We start from the raw sequence: 17,234 nt of genomic DNA, 5'->3' as shown, positions 1-17,234 counted from the left end.
CTATGTTACTTCTTAAGTCTCTGGCCAATTGGACCATGAGGACTAAAATCCACCTTGCTCTCCTCTCTACGTTACTTCTTAAGTCTCTGGTCAATTGGACCATGAGGACTAAAATCCACCTTGCTCTCTATGTTACTTCTTAAGTCTCTGGCCAATTGGACCATGAGGACTAAAATCCACCTTGTTCTGCTCTCTATGTTACTTCTTAAGTCTCTGGCCAATTGGACCATGAGGACTAAAAAGGCCACCACTTATCCTGAAAGAACTATTTAGGTCAGGAAAACTGATCCACTAAGGTAAAGTTACCTAAAAGTCTGTAGATTCTCAGTCATGGCTGCCCCAAACCTTTGGCTAAAGTAACCTCAGCACCCCCCTCCCTTTATACTATTGCGAGACAGCGCTTCGGGTCACGTGGCTATTCTTTCTTTCTTCCACCCACCCACCCACTCAAATGGCCGACCGGAGGGGCACATTCTCTTTCCCTCGCAAACTTGACTGGCAAGCAGAGAAACTTTAAAGAACTTAATTGGCCACAGTGCCGCCGTCGGCAGGCGCAGCAGCCACGGTGCCAGCCCCCAGGGCCCGCCAGCAGTCGCAAAAAAGAGGATCCCCGTTGCCATCCGAGGAGCAGTTTCTAGGCAACGGGGACGGCGGCGGTGGGACTTGAAGCAAACTGGAAAGGAGAGAAGGCGGGCTGGGGCCACGGCCGGGCTCGCTGCTTACCCGCTGAAGCACCTTTCCCCGACCGGCCCTTCCTAGCAGAGAGGCTCCCTTCCCGTTGCTTGCGGCAGCTGCCACAAGGCTTTGCTTTCCTCGCCCCCTACAACCCCGCGGAAGACGCCCCCTCTGTGGGGGAGCTGGAAGTCCGGCAGGAGGAGGGGAAATACTCTTTCCTCCCCCCCTCCCACTGACCGAAGGTGGCGGTGGCGGCAGGGCTGCTCGGCCGCGAGAACCCGGCCATGGCTCCCACAGCAGCTCTGCGCCAGCAGGGGAGACCGCCCGACGCGCCCGCTCTCTCCGAGCCGCGGAGCGAGTCATCCCGGCAGCGCACCCGCAACGAGATAACGCGCGGGGAGGGAGAGAGGGTGGGCGCCTCGGGGCCCGAGCTGAGAAAGTTGGGGAAGAGGGAAGGGGGCTTACCTGGCTCCGCCTTAGGCACTGTGGAAAAAAGGAGGGTGGGAGACACTTGGTCTCGGGTGGGTTTGTGGGTGTTTTTTTAAAAATAAATAAATAAATGTAAAAGAAGAAAAAAAAAAGAACGGCCGTGTCTGGCTTCCCCCGGCTTTCCCTCCCCCTTGGCGCTTTCGTGCGTGTGTGAGTGTGTGCGCGCGTGTATCTTGTGTGCGTGAGGGTCCGCGCGCTCCGCTCTCGCGTGACGTGACGGGACCGTGTGTCATTTCCGCACAAGGACACTGGGGCCCCCGAGGAGCTGCTGCGGCCACCCGGGACACAGAATGTGCAGGGGAGGGGGAGGAGGAGAAGGGGGCGCGCGAGCGGGCGGGCGGACGAAGTCCAGGCATTGCTGCCGCGCGCTCGAGGGTAAAAAAAAAGAGAATCCAGTGCCCTCTAGGGTTCCACACGCGTGCACGGAACGCATCCCACCCCCCCACCGGTCCTCCTCCTCTACCTCCGAGTGCTCCCCCCCCCCGGACCCCCGTGGTTATGGGCTGGTGGATAAAGCCCTTAGGCGACACTCTGCCACTCTCGTGCTCTTTCTCTCTGCTTCCGCCCCACGTTTCTCCCACCCGCTTTCTTCCCACGGTGGACGCTGCCAAGTCGTCGGATTGCCGCGTCTCCCTTTTCTTCCAGAGGCCGCGTGGTTAGAGGCAGGGATGGGGTTTTCCCCTGGTGGAAAAAGAAAAGGGCTGTGGTGCCCGCAAGCGCTACTATTTTGGGCAAGCTGAATCTCTCACTGGGCGCGCAGGTCGGGGGAATCCGCCATGAGCTAACTTAAGCGTAGAACTTACTCAGAAAAAGCTTTCCCCTCGATCGCGTTCCTATCCCACTCGGCGTGGGGCGAAAGGCAAGAGGTTGGTGGTTGTGGTTTTTTTTTTTGGAGCCCTGCTGCTAACGAAGCCCTTCGTGCTTGCGATGCGCCCATGTGTGAGCGGAAAATTGGAAGAGTTCGCCCTTGAATTGCTGAAGGCGCATCTTGAGAAAGTAGAAACACGTGGAAAGACTCCTCTGGCTCGGTAGCCCTTTCAAGGTCATAAACAGGGTGCCTTGCATGGAGGCAGTTTCCTAACATTTCCCACCTAATAACCTGGAAAATGTCCTAATGGTGAGGTTAAAAAATATTTCTATGGACCTTGCCACTTTTGTAATAACCATATGCTATCACAGTTGTGTGGTAAGGTTTCTTCAGTACTATGGTTTTCTTCAGGTGTTAGTTTTTTTTAATCCCACCTTTTATCATTTTTATAAATAACTCAAGGAAGCAAACATACCTAACACTCCTTCCTCTTCCTATTTTCCCCACAACAGCCCTGTGAGGTGGGTTAGGCTGAGAGAGGGGCTGGCTTTCATGGCTAAAGGGGGACTAGAGCTCAAGAGCCTTGGGTTTCTAGCCTGGTGACCTAACCCATTGACCAAACTGGGTCTTGTCTACATTATTATTTTAATAATTTTATAATAAAATATGATTTACAATATTTATTGGTGTCACATACCTTCAAATCCTTATGGATTAAATTTGTAGCCCTGCAGTTTGTCATGGTGTAGGGAAAAAGTTGCAATGCAAGATAGTCAATAAAAGTTCCATTATATACAATAAATCACTAGTGGTACAGATAGCAAACTGCAATTCTAAATTAATGAAGTATTCCTTGACATAAGTCATCCAAATGCTGTTATTCCTTACCTGTATGTGTGAAAATCTCTTGTGTGCCATCATTTGTTGTCCCCCCCAATAAACTTCACAATAGACCTTTACAAACTTAGAAATATATAAATACATATGACTGTGTTACTGTTATAATATGTATCTATAAGTTGTAAAATAGCTTCATGGAGGGTGAATCCTCCCTTCGAATTGGATCTTAAAATATCAGTTTTTTTCATGGGGTATGTTGTCCCCAATTTGAGTCTGAGCCTAGTACCGAAGCCAATGATGGACGCCAGACACAAGCGTCAAGAAAAACCCCCTCAGATTAGAGCGTACAAAAATACAGATAGTTCTTGACTTGCAACAGTTCATTTATACTCTTAGGAACGAACAGTTGGAAAATTAATAAAATTATTATATAGTTATTTACTAAGTATTAAGATGGAAGATGAACAAGTGAAGGAAACAATGATAAGGTAAAGTTTCCCCTTGCACATACGTGCTAGTCATTCCTGACTCTAGGGGGCGGTGCTCATCTCTGTTTCAAAGCCAAAGAGCCAGCGCTGTCCAAAGACGTCTCCGTGGTCATGTGGCCTGCATGAGTAAATGCCGAAGGTGCACGGAATGCTGTTACCTTCCCACCAAAGGGGGTTCCTATTTTTTCTACTTGCAGAAGACCCTTGCCAGAGTCTTCTCTTGGCATGCAGTGCTCCCTCCCTCCAACCGGAAGCTCCTGTCAAAATTGTGGTGCCGACTGGGGACAGGGAGCTGCAGCAGAGGGATGAAAGCGCCACATGCAGCTCCAGAGCCACAAGTTGCTGAGCCCTGCTTAAACCTATTTTGGCAAGATGGAAATTCCTGCTTCTTTTGACTTAAGAGTTCCTCTCCCTTTGACTAAAAGAAAAAAAAAAAAAGCAGAATTCTCCCAGGCTTCTATTCCACCACAATAACGGAGACCTTTCGGTTACAAATAGTACAAGAAGGTTATGCTCAGACTTATGCCTTTAGGGGCACAAAAACTCAGAAACAATTGGAAGATAAACAGAATAACATCTGCCTGAACTTCTACGATCCACTGAAAGACAGTGTGTAAGTCCAGCTTTTGGGATAGTTTGCATGCAGGAAAAGGACTTGGTTTATCCAGCAGTTCTGTAAAAGAAGATCTGGAGATTCTTGTACATCTTCAGTTCTCCTCTGGTGCAAGGTAGAAGAATTTGGCCTTGAGAAGGCGATAAAAGACGTGAACGGTTATTGTAAATAAGAGAAAAGAGAACGTCTGTGGGAATGATTCTTTGTTGTGCCTCAGAAGAAAAAATGAAGGGTTTCGAGAGACTTTCAACAATCCCACTGCTATCTTCTTGTCCTGGTGTTATTTGTCTGGTTGACTGGCAAAGACCAAGGCAGGTGGGCCCTCAGAAATCAAGAGTCCCTTTCACAATCTAATCTCTCTGCACCGCTCACCCACTTTGTGTGGGCCTCAGATTCTCATGCCAGGAAGAACCAGTTGATAAACAAGCAATGCTCTCTTTTCCCTCTCTTCTGTATTCACCTCCCTTCCCTCTCTTCTGTATTCTTTTCTCTTCCCTTCTCTATTTTCTTCCCCTCCTTCTCTTCTGTATTCACCTCCGTCTCCTTCTCTTCCTTCTATTCTCTATTTTCTCTTCCCTTCCCTATTTTCTCTTCTCTTCCTTTTCCTCTGTATTCTTTTCCCTTCTCTATTTTCTCTTCCTTCTCTTCTGTATTCACCTCCCTTCCCTTCTCTTCTGTATTCTTTTCTCTTCCCTTCCCTATTCTTCTCTTCCTTTTCTTCTCTTCTGCATTCATCCCCTTCCCTTCTGTATTCACCTTGCTTCCCTTCCTTCTTTTCTGTATTCTTTTCTCTTCCCTTCTCTATTTTCTCTTCTCTTCCTTCTCTTCTGCATTCCCCTCCCTTATTCTATTCTCTATTTTCTCTTCTCTTCTGTATTCTTTTCTCTTCCCTTCCCTTCCCTTCTCTGTTTTCTCTTCTCTTCCCTTCTCCATTCTGCCTTCCAGTAATCTTAAACATCTATGGAGAGTCTCCATCATCCAGGTCCTGATTGTCCCAAAAGTGCTTTTTCAAGGCAACTGTTTTTTCTTTGAAGATGTTTCGTTTCTCATCCAAGAGAATCGCTCATCCCTGGAAGCTTTCAAGTGACTGGGCTGCCATCTGTCGGAAATGGTGTAGGATCTCCTGCTTAGGCAGGGGGTTGACCCACAAGGTCCCTTCCAACTCTGTTAGTCTGTAATTTGTCAGAAGAAGAAGCTGAAGAAGCTTCTTGGATGAGAAGCGAAACGTCTTCAAAGAAAACCAGAAAGTCCAGTTGCCTCTTGAAAAAAGCACCTTTGGGGTAGTAATCTTAAAGAAATTGAGAAGAGACTTGGAAAATGAAATTCATCATCAGAGGATAGCATAGGATAGCATTTTGCTTATGTTTTTAGAAAATGAATTTGAATTTGTGCTGAATTTGGAGTAGAGGTGGCCAACGGCTGTTGGAGAGAATGGGATCGTCTTGAATCTGTTGTTTCGTAGATCCTCCCTTACACCTATTCAGAGGGCTGGCGACATTTCAGCAACACGCGGGATGGGGATTGTGAAACCCCAAAGTGTGGTGTAAAATCCGGAGCTTGAGATTTATCTGGCCACAATAGCTGGACGTTCTTGAGAATGCTGGTGAAAAAGAGGATGATCTTCATCCAGGCCAGGTTTTCCCCTAGGCAGACTCTCAGTCCTGAAAAGACAAAGCAAAGGAAAAAGAGAGAAGTCATTCAGACAGCTGAAGGATGACAAATTATTCCAACCACTGGACCCATCTTGGCCCTTCACAAAATGACCTAAAGTTTTTTTTTGTCTTGTCTTATCAAATCAATCTTCACCTCTTTCCTCTCTCACTTCAGTTCCCCTTTTCGTCTCTCATTCTAACCTTAGAGATCGGGTACTTACCTGTCTCATTCTTTCCCCATCACAGAGAGACAGAGAGAGAGAGAGAAGGAGACAGAGACAGACAGACAGACAGAGAGAGGGAGAAACAGGGAGACAGAGACAGAGAGACAGACCGAGGGGGAGAGAGGGAGACAGAGAGATGGACAGAGAGGCAGAGGGAGACAGACAGACAGACAGAGGGGGAGACAGACAGACAGAGAGACAGAGAGACAGAGAGAGACAAAGATAGACAAAGATAGACAGACAGACAGAGAGACAGGGAGACAGAGACACACATAGAGAGACAGAGAGAGACACAGAAAAGGGGGAGACAAAGAGACAGGGAGACAGAGAGAGGGAGACAGACAGACAGACACACAGAGAGAGACAAGGAGACAGACAGACAGACAGACAGAGGGAGATAGACAGACAGAGACAGACAGACAAACAGAGGGGAGAGAGACAGCGAGACGGAGAGACAGAGAGAAATTCTGCTGAAAATGACAAAAAGGCTTCTGGCTTCAAACTCTCCCTCTTCATTCAGGAAGTTGGAGGGGTTGAACTCACTGGGAAACTTCCACTGGGATTCATCACGATGGGCAGACTGGATATTGACCAAAATCATGGTGTCCTGCAGAAGTCAAAACAAATAGGTCAGATTGAGGAAAGTCCTCGTGGCCGGACAGGGCTCTGGATGAGCTTCCAGATAGACCCCATTGAGATGTGGTTGGAGAATGGCATATGCAGGGGAAAAAGTATGAGGAGCACTGTTGGATCAAGCAGAACGGAACTCAGAAATAGGAGAAATATTTCCATTCCCAATGTTGAAAGAAATGTCCTTCTGGGTTCAGCTCCAAGTGGGGAAGAAGACACTGGAGACATGGAGGCTGCTTGGAAAGATGGTTTATTGTTGGACAGGGCCACATGGCTTGAGCCCTGAACAGAAAAGGGGATCACAGGCTTCAATGTTGATGGAGAAGAAGAGAGAAGGGCTGAGGAAGGGTCTTGCTAGGACTTTTTATACCCTGTTTAGTCCCACCTCTCTGTTTCCTGTTCCTGTGTAAGAAATGTATTCTAACTGGTTGTCAGACTCCCATGGTGCCATGCAGGGGGCCACTCTCTAGGCTGCGATGAGTTCTCAGATGCCTTGTGGTCAGTTGAGTATATTATCATGCCTTTCTGTAGCTGCTGGTGAAGTCTTTATTATGTAAAGTGGGCTAGCCAGGCCATCTCAATGGCCCATTAACTGGGGATGGGCAGAAAGCTATAGGCAACTATTTTAAAACATGTTTCTTTTCACATCCAGATAAATATTCTGTCTTTTCAATATTTCCTAGGATATTTCATTTTTCTGGGAGAGGGCTGGATGATAACTTCCCACACCAAGTATACCATTCCTAAATGAGAATGGCAGAGATTTAAAAAGCATCTTTGCTGCAAGGACTTTAGAAAACCTTGAAATGGTGTCGACTTGCAAAGCACCCCACAGAAAAAAAAGGCCGATAGGTCTATGATACTTTCATACAAAACTGGCTACGACGCTGAGCTTGTCAATCAGAAAGGTTGGCAAATTTGGTGGTTCCAATCCCTAGCGCTGCGTAACGGGGTGAGCTCCCGTTACTTGTCCCAGCTTCTGCCAACCTAACAGTTTGAAAGCCTGTAAAAATGCAAGTAGAAAAATAAGAACCACCTACCACTGGTGGGAGTAACAGTGCTCTGTGCGCCTTTGGCATTTAGTCATGCTGGCCCCATGACCATGGAGATGTCTTCGGACAGTGCTGGCTCTTTGGCTTAGGAACGGAGATGAGCCCTTAGAGCCAGAAATGATTAGCACACATATGCGGGGGAACCTTTATCTTTATCTTAATTTCATAAAGGCAGGTTCAAAAGAAAGAGAGAACAGGATCGATCTCAATTCTTGCTTTCTCTGGCTCTTACACAGACACATCAGAGGTGGGTATTCAGCAGGTTTTGACCAGTTCTGGAGAACCGGTAGTGGAAATTTTAAGTAGTTCGGAGAACTGGTAAATACCACCTCTGGCTGGCCACGCCCCCATCTATTCTTTGCCTCCTGAGTCCCAGCTGATCAGGAGGGAATGGGGATTTTGCAGTAACCTTCCCTTGGAGTGGGGAAGGAATGGAGATTTTACAGTATCCTTCCCCTGCCACGCCCACCAAGCCACACCCACAGAACCAGTAGTTAAAATTTTTGAATCCCACCATTGAGATTCAGGTCAAGAAGATACATGAATATTCACCAACACTTCACTTTAAAGATTTCTGCCAGAGCTTTTATTACCTTGGGAATTTTATATCCAAAAAGCTGCACATCTTTTATGGGGGCATGAGGAATTGCAAAAGAAGCAGCATTTGAAACGCGTTGGATTTCATGAATGACGGCGTTGGTGTAGGGCAACTTTTTTCTGTCTTTATACTTCAAGATTGCCTTGTTCCCCACCACCATGTCTATTTCCTTCCAGCATTTCTCTGAGGAACAAACAGCTCAGTTACCTTCTGGAAAGCCTTTCTCTAGCTTCCTATAGATTTACTATCTGGTGTACTTCCCAACCAGGTGCCCATCATGTATGAGCAGAGTGCGGTTGACTGAATTCTCAGCCATGAAAAAGAATTCAGGATCCCCTTTTTACTTTCCGCAATAAGAGAAGATATTATGACTATTACAAGTAGACTGTTTCATAGTTTTGTACTTTGAATCTCTGGAAAGGCCACCAAATAAGAGTATTGTCCACTGAAATGTTGAGGTCATTGTCTCTTTTCCAGCCAGAAATAGATCAGACAATAGAACTTGTAATTGCTTTTCTTCAAAGCCTCAACTTTTCTTCTCTGGTTTTTTGTCAGTGAAAACAACTGTCAGCACTCCTCCATTAGATAATTAGGAAAGGAAACCCACGAGACTCCATTGATAGAAATCAAGTGTACTTTTACTAATTATAAATGATCAGAAGCGTAGCAAAGCGAAGACTGATTATTTAGGCGCGAAAGCAAATGATATATAGAATAACCCATTCCCCACCCCTTGGCATCCCAGTTACAGTCCAATCATAATTCTCCCAAGTGTCAGGTGTGAGATAACTTCGAAAGGCATCACCAAGATGGAATGTCGGTGCCGTTGGCCTTGGTGGGAAACCTCCTCCGCATGCGCAGTAAGACAGGCAGCAGAAACTCCAGAATCTTCCTCCAGCACAATTAGTAATCCCCTCCCAAATACCATGCCCCACCTCCCCGTTTCAATGGCAGCCGAAGCAGCAGCAAAGCAGAGGCTGACAACAACAAAGATGAATATCAAATAGAAAAAAAATATTTTCTCCCAGTTTGCGTATCCTTTTTAATAGAGTTGATAACACCAGTTTAAAAACTGGAATTCACTCTGAAAACTATGGCTAAAAGGATACCAGTAACTTCTTCCAGTAACAACCCAATATGATTGTTCCAAAGCTGCTTTTTCAGGAGGCAACTGGACTTCCTTTTTTTTCTTTTGGAGACGTTTCACTTCTCATCCAAGCAGCTTCTTCAGCTCTGACTGGATGGTGGGGAATGGAAGGATTTATACTCCTTGCAGACACCTGGTCATTTGTGTTCCTTTAGAGTTGAAGCACTTGGAGGTTTGTCTGTGTCCTCAGGGTCACCTGAGTGATGCTCCTGGTTCCTGTAGTCTGCATTCCCCCCCCCTCTAGAAATCCATTCCTACTCCCACACCATTCAAGGGGTGTTCATCCCAAGTTGTATAGCTCTTTAGGTCAGAGCTGAAGAAGCATCTTGGGTGAGAAGTGAAATGTCTTCAAGCAAGAAAGTCCAGTTAGTTGTCTCCTGAAAAAGCACTTTTGGGACAACAAACGCCTGGAGGACTGAGAATCTCTACAAACTTTTAACCCATTATGATAGAGTTTAGGAAGATAATGAAAATCCCACACAGCTGGCATAGGGGACTTTCCTCCCTGTCTTGGTCTAAAGATCTACTCTAATTCAGGAGTCTCCAATCTAGGGGTGAAATGCTACCGGTTTGGACAGGTTCACCTGAACCTGTAATTTAAAAATGCTACCGATTCGGGTGAACCAGTAGTTCTGACAATCAGCTGTGCAACGGGAAATCGCGCGGAAAAGCTGATTGTCACAGAGCTTATTGTCGGAACTACTGGTTTGCCCGAACCCGTAGCCTTTTTTTACTACCAGTTTGGGCAAACCGGTATTTCTGATGATCAGCCCCTGCAGTGTGCATACCGGTAGCAGACTTCAGAGCATTTCACCCCTGCTCCAATCCCCAGTCTGTGGACCAGCACTGAGCCTTGGCACACCATAAACTGGGCTGCACAGATAAGGGGAAGGGCCATCCATGGGATACAGGCAGCGTGGAAAACTACACCCTCTCCTGTCCGCGGAAAAACCTTTCTCCACGGAACTGATCCCTGGTGCGCAAAAGGTTGTGTGAGGGCTGTCCTAGTTAGTTGGAGCTGTACAACGTGCAAAGCATCAGGCAGAAAGTAGGCGTCTAGAAGTCATTGCATTAATGGGTCTGTAGCACTTTTGTAAGGGACAATGTCAAAACCACAGGAAAAGAAAGACCTGCAAATTGAACCATCTACTTTCTGCATTTCTTCTAAGTAGGCATCGGTGAAATCACGAGGTTCTCCCGGAGTCAAGATCACCTTGTGTTCTTCTACCTCTTTTTGAATAAAAACATCTATTTTCTTTGCAGTTGTATTGTCTGGTGGGGCAAGGGGAGACTTCTTACCAAGGGGACCTCATTGTAAAGCTGCAGGCAAACAGAAGAAAAACCAATATTTATGAATTTGATCATGGTAATAGATTTATATAATTCTTCTTCTTGCCATGATGTTCTTCTTCTGCCTGGCCTTGTTTGCCTTCAATGTTCCCCTGGAGGATTGTGAAGGTTGCTGTATTTTTTTCTGGGTGTCGCATAACCTGTGCAAAATATTCTAACTTTTGCTTTTTTACCACTGAGGAAGTAGTACTTGGGTAAGTGGGGCCCCACAATTTGGTGGGGAGCTGGTTGCAGACACCAGAGGATAGGTCTAGGGTCCAAGCCTTCCTTACAGGAGGAACGTCACAAGGTTCCGGCTCCGAGCCGGGAAGGGGATAGAGTTGTAGCACTACTGATGGCAGCGTCCTTGAAGACCACAGGGGAACGAGGCTATCCTGCAGCGTATGCGGATCTGAAGGAAGTATTCAGTGAAAGGGAGTGTGACACCCCACCTCCCCACTGACTGTAGGGTAGAGATCCTCCCTGGGGCTGTCCTCCCGAAGCCCAAGATGTATTCCATGACCCCACAGGAACTCAGAGAGGAGGGCTTATATTGAAAAGAACTCAAAGTGTGGGTTCATAGAACCAGCTAGGTCCAGGGTAGACACACCAGTCCTCGTCAGGGAGAAAAAGGATGGGGGTGGGTGTACGTCTATGTGTTGATTTTGGGGAGATTAACGCTGTCTTGTGTAGAACATCTTTATCCCCTCCCCTTGATGAAGGATATGCTAGCTCGGTTAGCCGGGGATCGGATCTTCACGAAACTGGACCTTCGGAGAGCATACCACAGAGTATGTGTAAAAGCAGAGGACAAGTGGAAGACCGCTTTCAATTGTCCCCTGGGCAGCTTCCCTTGGCTTTCCCAGACAACTTATCACCTCCTCATTTCTAATTCTGTCAACCCAGTTTATATGTAACAGCCGCCTGCCAATCCACATTTCAAATGCTTCTAGTTTCTTCAAGTGGCCTCCTGTCAGAGACCAACTCTCCAGTCCGTAGAGCAGAATGGAAAAGATGTAGCATCTGACAAGCCTGATTTTCAGCCTTAGGCTTATGTCGGGTCTGGAGAAGACCTTTATATTTATATTTATACAATACATCATGGTAATACGCTTGCAGGATGTATTAAGCAGGAAAAATAATCCCTGGTAACACCTCTCATCCCCAAACCGATTGAGAATCAAATGTCCCAATAAGTGGAAAAACTAATCAAGGAGAGAAGCAACCTAGAAGTAAGGAGAAATTTCCTGACAGTTACAACCATCTATCAATGGAACAATTTGCCTCCAGAGGTTGTGAATGCTCCAACACTGGAAGCTTTTAAGATGTTGGAAAACCATTTGTCTGAAGTGGTGTAAGGTTTTCCCTCTAAGCAGGAAGTTGGACTAGACGACCTTCAAATTCCCTTCCAACTCTGCTATTCTAAACTAAAGTTAAATTACAGTTCAAAAACTGGCCCTTAATTGGGATAATTGCAGGTTTCCACCAAATTGCTCACACAAGTTGTTTCACCCCACTGTATCCTTGCTCTCTGGTGAGATGCTGTTCTAATTTCAGGAAACTCAAGTTTCCAAAACGTGTGAACTATGGAACGTTAAATGGCCACTTGTGCATGGATTTGAATCTTTCATCACGATTCTTGATAAGCATACCAAGGCCCAGTGTCATCACTTTGGAACTTTAGATGTATCTGATCCAGGAGAGCCCTGAAGAAGCCGTTGCCATATTCCCAATGTTTCCCAAATAAGATGGCACAAATTATATTGGTGAGTGCAATAGCAATAGCAGTTAGACTTATATACCGCTTCATAGGGCTTTCAGCCCTCTCTAAGCGGTTTACAGAGTCAGCATATTGCCCCCAACAACAATCCGGGTCCTCATTTTACCCACCTCGGAAGGATGGAAGGCTGAGTCAACCCTGAGCCGGTGAGATTTGAACAGCCGAACTGCAGAACTAGCAGTCAGCTGAAGTAGCCTGCAGTGCTGCATTTAACCACTGCGCCACCTCGGCTCTATAGTGCGGTGCCCTGAAACTCATAAGTATCGAGAGGAATGCTGTAAAATACAACGAAAGAAAATAAATCTCTATAGCGATTTATTTCTCCCTGCTTGTTTATTTAGGAGAGTCATAAAGATGCAATCCTCTAAGCCCGTCATGGCAAACCCATGGCACGCATGCCCAAAGTGGCACACCCATATCGGGCCGTACTGGCCGGAACCCACCACTGCTATAAAACAAAAAAATTAAGATAGAATCAGATGCCTCCAGTGTATAAATGCTGAAATTGAAGATAGCATCTAGATGATTTATCTGTCTATAAAACAAAGACTGTTTCTCAATTATGGGGGGTGAAATTATACGCCCCTCAGAGAGGGTTCGCAATTTGGGAGTCCTCCTGGACCCACAGCTGACTTTAGAACACCATCTGTCGGCTGTGACCAGGGGGACCTTTGCCCAGGTTCGCCTGGTGCACCAATTGCAACCCTACCTGGATCGGGAGGCCCTTCAGACAGTCACTCACACCCTTGTGACCTCAAGACTGGATTACTGTAATGCGCTCTACATGGGGCTGCCCTTGAAGAGTGTTCGAAGACTTCAGCTAGTCCAGAACGCAGCCGCGTGAGCGATCGTGGGTGCACCCAGGTACACCCACGTCACACCTATCCTCCGTGAGCTGCACTGGCTACCCATTAGTCTCCGGACACGCTTCAAGGTGCTAGTCGTTACTTATAAAGCCCTGCATGGCATCGGACCTGGGTACCTGAGAAGCCGCCTCCTGCCAATTACCTCCCAAAGACCCATTTGATCTCACAGGCTTGGCCTTCTCCGGGTTCCATCGGCCAGCCAATGTCGGCTGGCAACCCCCCGGGGGAGAGCCTTCTCTGTTGCTGCGTCGGCCCTCTGGAATGAGCTCCCCGTGGAGATCCAGATCCTTACTACCCTCCCGGCCTTCCGTAAAGCTACCAAGTCCTGGCTGTTCCGACAGGCCGGGGGCTGTTGAAATATCCAGCCCCGCCTCAATTGTGAATGTTGTGCATTTTTAAATTCTTTGTATTGTCTTATTTATTTCCCTTTCCCTGTTTATTGTGAGCCGCCCGGAGTCCTTCGGGAGTGGGCGGCATACAAAACAAACAAACAAACAACTCTTCTTGCCACGTCTGTTGAGTGAATCATTGCAATTGTTAAATTAATAACATGGTGGTTAAGGAAATGTGGCTTCCCCATTGACTTTGCTTGCTAGGTGGTTTGCAAAAACGGATTGCCTCACCCTGGGATGCTGCATCCGTCATAAATGAGTCAGTTGTCACGCATGCAAATGCAAGTCACATGACCGTGCGGAATGCTGCAAGGATTGTAAGTGTGAAAAATGGTCCTACGTCACTTTTTGTCATAAGCCCCACTATAGATTCCAGCTCTTGGATCAGCTCACAATGAACTTTCAATGAAAAAGAGTCACGAAGGTCAAATGGGATCTGCTTTTTTCAATCTTTTCCCAAGAAATAAATCTCACTGAAATCTAAAAGTTCATCTAAAATGGACTTATGAACTGTAGAACAATGGTTAGAGTGCAGTCTGCAGGCTACTTCTGCTGCCTGCCTGCCATTTGGCAGTTCAAATTTCACCAGGCTCAAGGTTGGCTCAGACCTTCCATCCATCCATGGTGTACAGTGGTTAGAATACAGTATCACAGGCTGACTGCCTATTGCCAGGAGTTCAGCTCAAGGTTGACTCAGCCTTCCATCCTTTCAAGGTCAATAATACGAGGGCAAAGATTGTTGGGGACAATATGTTGATGCTTTAAATCACTTAGAGAAAGCTGCAAAGCACTGTGAGGGGGTAGGTAAGTCTAAGTGCTATTGGTAGTGCTAAATTTAGACATGCCACATATTGCAGAGAAGTAGAAGAACTCGGAGTATGAAGACTCCTTGGCAGCTATCAATATAGTGAATATGTCTACAAAATTATCATAAATCCATGTTTTTGGGCAGGCACAGAAATGAGGAGACAGGCTCCGTACACTGAATTGGTGAATGAACAGTCAACAGAATACATTCAAGGAAAATGTTGCTGGCCTTCACAGATTCAGAATCTTGCTGTGCATTATGAACTGCAAAGTAAGCATTCTTAGTTCAACTTCAACTTGTTGCTCTTCATCCCAAATATTACCCTAGTAAGCATTGCCTTTTAGTGCAATACTTTTGGAGATCAATTTATTTGGGGACATCCTGGGGATTCTATGAAGCATTCTTCTTCTTCTTCAACAATTAAAAGCATTCTCGGAATTCTAATTTTCAGGTTGCCACCTGAAACACTCCTGCTCTACAAACATTACAAGCACAGAGGTAAAATGAACAATGTGTCTTGTTTTGATGTATGGGACTTGGCATTTTATAGCAATAGCAATAGCAATAGCAGTAGACTTATATACCGCTTCATAGGCCTTTCAGGCCTCTCTAAGCGGTTTACAGAGAGTCAGCATATTGCCCCCAACAATCTGGGTCCTCATTTTACCCACCTCGGAAGGATGGAAGGCTGAGTCAACCCTGAGCCGGTGAGATTTGAACCGCTGACCTGCTGATCTAGCAGTAGCCTGCAGTGCTGCATTTAACCACTGCGCCACCTTGGCTCTTTATCTTTATCCAACCAGAATCCTCGGCTCCTCCTGCTCTGCTGTATTACATGCACTTCATGGTCATCCTTGAGGTCAACTCAGTTTGGTCTTATGGGAAAAAAACTACAATGCTGGATTGACAACTTCCCACCAGAGATGGTATTCAGCAGGTTCTGACCAGTTCTGGAGAACCAGTAGTAGAACTTCTGAGTATTAAGAGAACCAGTAAATACCATCTCTGACTGGCTCTACCCCCATCTATTCTCTGCCTCGTGAGTCCCAGCTGATCGGGAGGAAATGGGGATTTTGCAGTATCCTTCCCCTGCCACGCCCACCAAGCCATGTCCACAGAACTGGTAGTAATTTTTTTTAAATTTCACCACTATTCCCAATCATCCCCTCCCATCTCAGGAGAACTTACTCCTGTTATTAGTGAATGCTTGAATCAAATAAGATATTTCTTCCAGGATCTTTTCTTCCACTGATTTTTTGCTCCATCTAAAGTTTCTGAAAAGCATCCGTGAAAACTTTCTCTGCCCCTTTCATATTTCACTATATCTTAATGTCACCAAACCTGAAAAAAATATCCAACAATCATTCGCGTGATTTATTTACTTACTTATTTCTAAAGCAAAAGTGTATTTTCAAATATGACAAAAATCAGTAAATAAACAAAGAATTACTAAAATTATACCACCAATGCTAAATTAATGGTTATCATGCCAAGAAAAAATACATTGAGTTGGTTTTCTGGTACATGAACAAATTATGATTCTTTTTTTTCAGCTGAATGTCCACATTTATATTATATTGTTATTATAAATGTTACAAAAGAAAGAAGGAAGATAATTCTATCATTTCAAGAGATGCTTCTTTGTTTCATGAGACAATCACGAGAAGTGTTAATAACAATTTATAATGCCTTGGTAAGGCCACACTTGGAATATTACATCTAGTTTTTGTCGCCACGATGTAAAAAAGATGTTGAGACTCTAGAAAGAGTGCAGAGAAGAAGATTAGGGGACTGGAGGCTAAAACATAGGAAGAACAGTTGCAGGAACTGGGTATGTCTAGTTTAATGAAAAGGAGGACTAGGGGAGACAGGATAGCAGTCTTCCGAGATCTCAGGGGCTGCCCCAAAAAAGAGGGAGTCAAGCTATTCTCCAAAGCACCTGAGGGCAGGATAAGAAGCAATGGTTACAGCCTCAAATGTACACAGAGAGCAAAAAGGAACACCACCAGAAGGATGATGACTCCATCAGTCTTCAGTATTTCTCCCTGCCTTTTTCTGAAAAGGGCAGAGAAAAGAGAACAGCTGGCTAGGAGAATCCTGGCTAATTCACGATGCTCCCTAGCCTTTCATTAGCTGGGCGTTTTCGAAACTGCGTCATCTCTACTCAAACGAGCCATGTTGCTTAAGAAATCCTTGGAACTGTCACCCAGCTTATCTAGCGGACATCAGGTGTAGTCTATCAAGGGATTCTCAAACGCCTCCCATCCTACAGGGCACTAGAGGGGAAGGTTGGCTCTCTTCAGATAGGAAGTGACGCATCGGGCTGCGAGGAGGCCTCAAGAGCAATAATCAGCCCACTTTCAGAAAGGGCACAGCATCAAGCACTGAGTAGCACCACTCATGGGCAAAAGTGAATTAAGGGGCAAGAGTTTCCTTCCCGATCCACAACTCTTAAGGGATACAGCCATTTCCAAATACTTAGAGGGAATGGAACGGAAGGAGACTCAAGTCAGGGGAATTAGATCTATTGATCTATGATTACAGGCTACATTGATTAGAATAAGGCATACCTGCACCATTTCGTAAATTCTTCCTTACAATCTGGAAGCCATGAGGGTCAAATAACAAAATAATACGTAAATAGATTTCCAGGCACATCTCAATAGCTATATTGATTATGGAGTCATTGCCTAAACTCCACAATTGTAGCAAATAATTGGAATGCATCAGATTTTGATTAGCAAACCCCCTCCAAGTCACATGGATGCCTCCCACCTAATTAATCTCTTCAAGATAATTTTTTCTTTAAATTTTCTTTTCTTTAATTCTACTTTTCCAAGTAG

At 45.7% G+C, this 17,234-nt stretch overlaps 1 pseudogene; it reads right to left on the bottom strand.

The window, feature by feature from the left end:
- Positions 1–5,389: 5,389 nt before the first annotated feature.
- On the bottom strand, positions 5,390–16,970 carry LOC148045762 (cytochrome P450 2J4-like; annotated as a pseudogene).
- Between the last annotated feature and the right edge of the window lie 264 nt (positions 16,971–17,234).

This window comes from Thamnophis sirtalis, unplaced genomic scaffold, assembly GCF_051295495.1.
Source record: "Thamnophis sirtalis isolate CommonGarterSnake01/CBP01778 unplaced genomic scaffold, rThaSir2_p1.2 scaffold_4, whole genome shotgun sequence".
NCBI classification, from domain to species: Eukaryota; Metazoa; Chordata; class Lepidosauria; order Squamata; family Natricidae; genus Thamnophis; species Thamnophis sirtalis.
The sequence above is the reverse complement of the archived record's forward strand: the minus strand, read 5'-3'. Positions and strand labels throughout refer to the sequence as shown.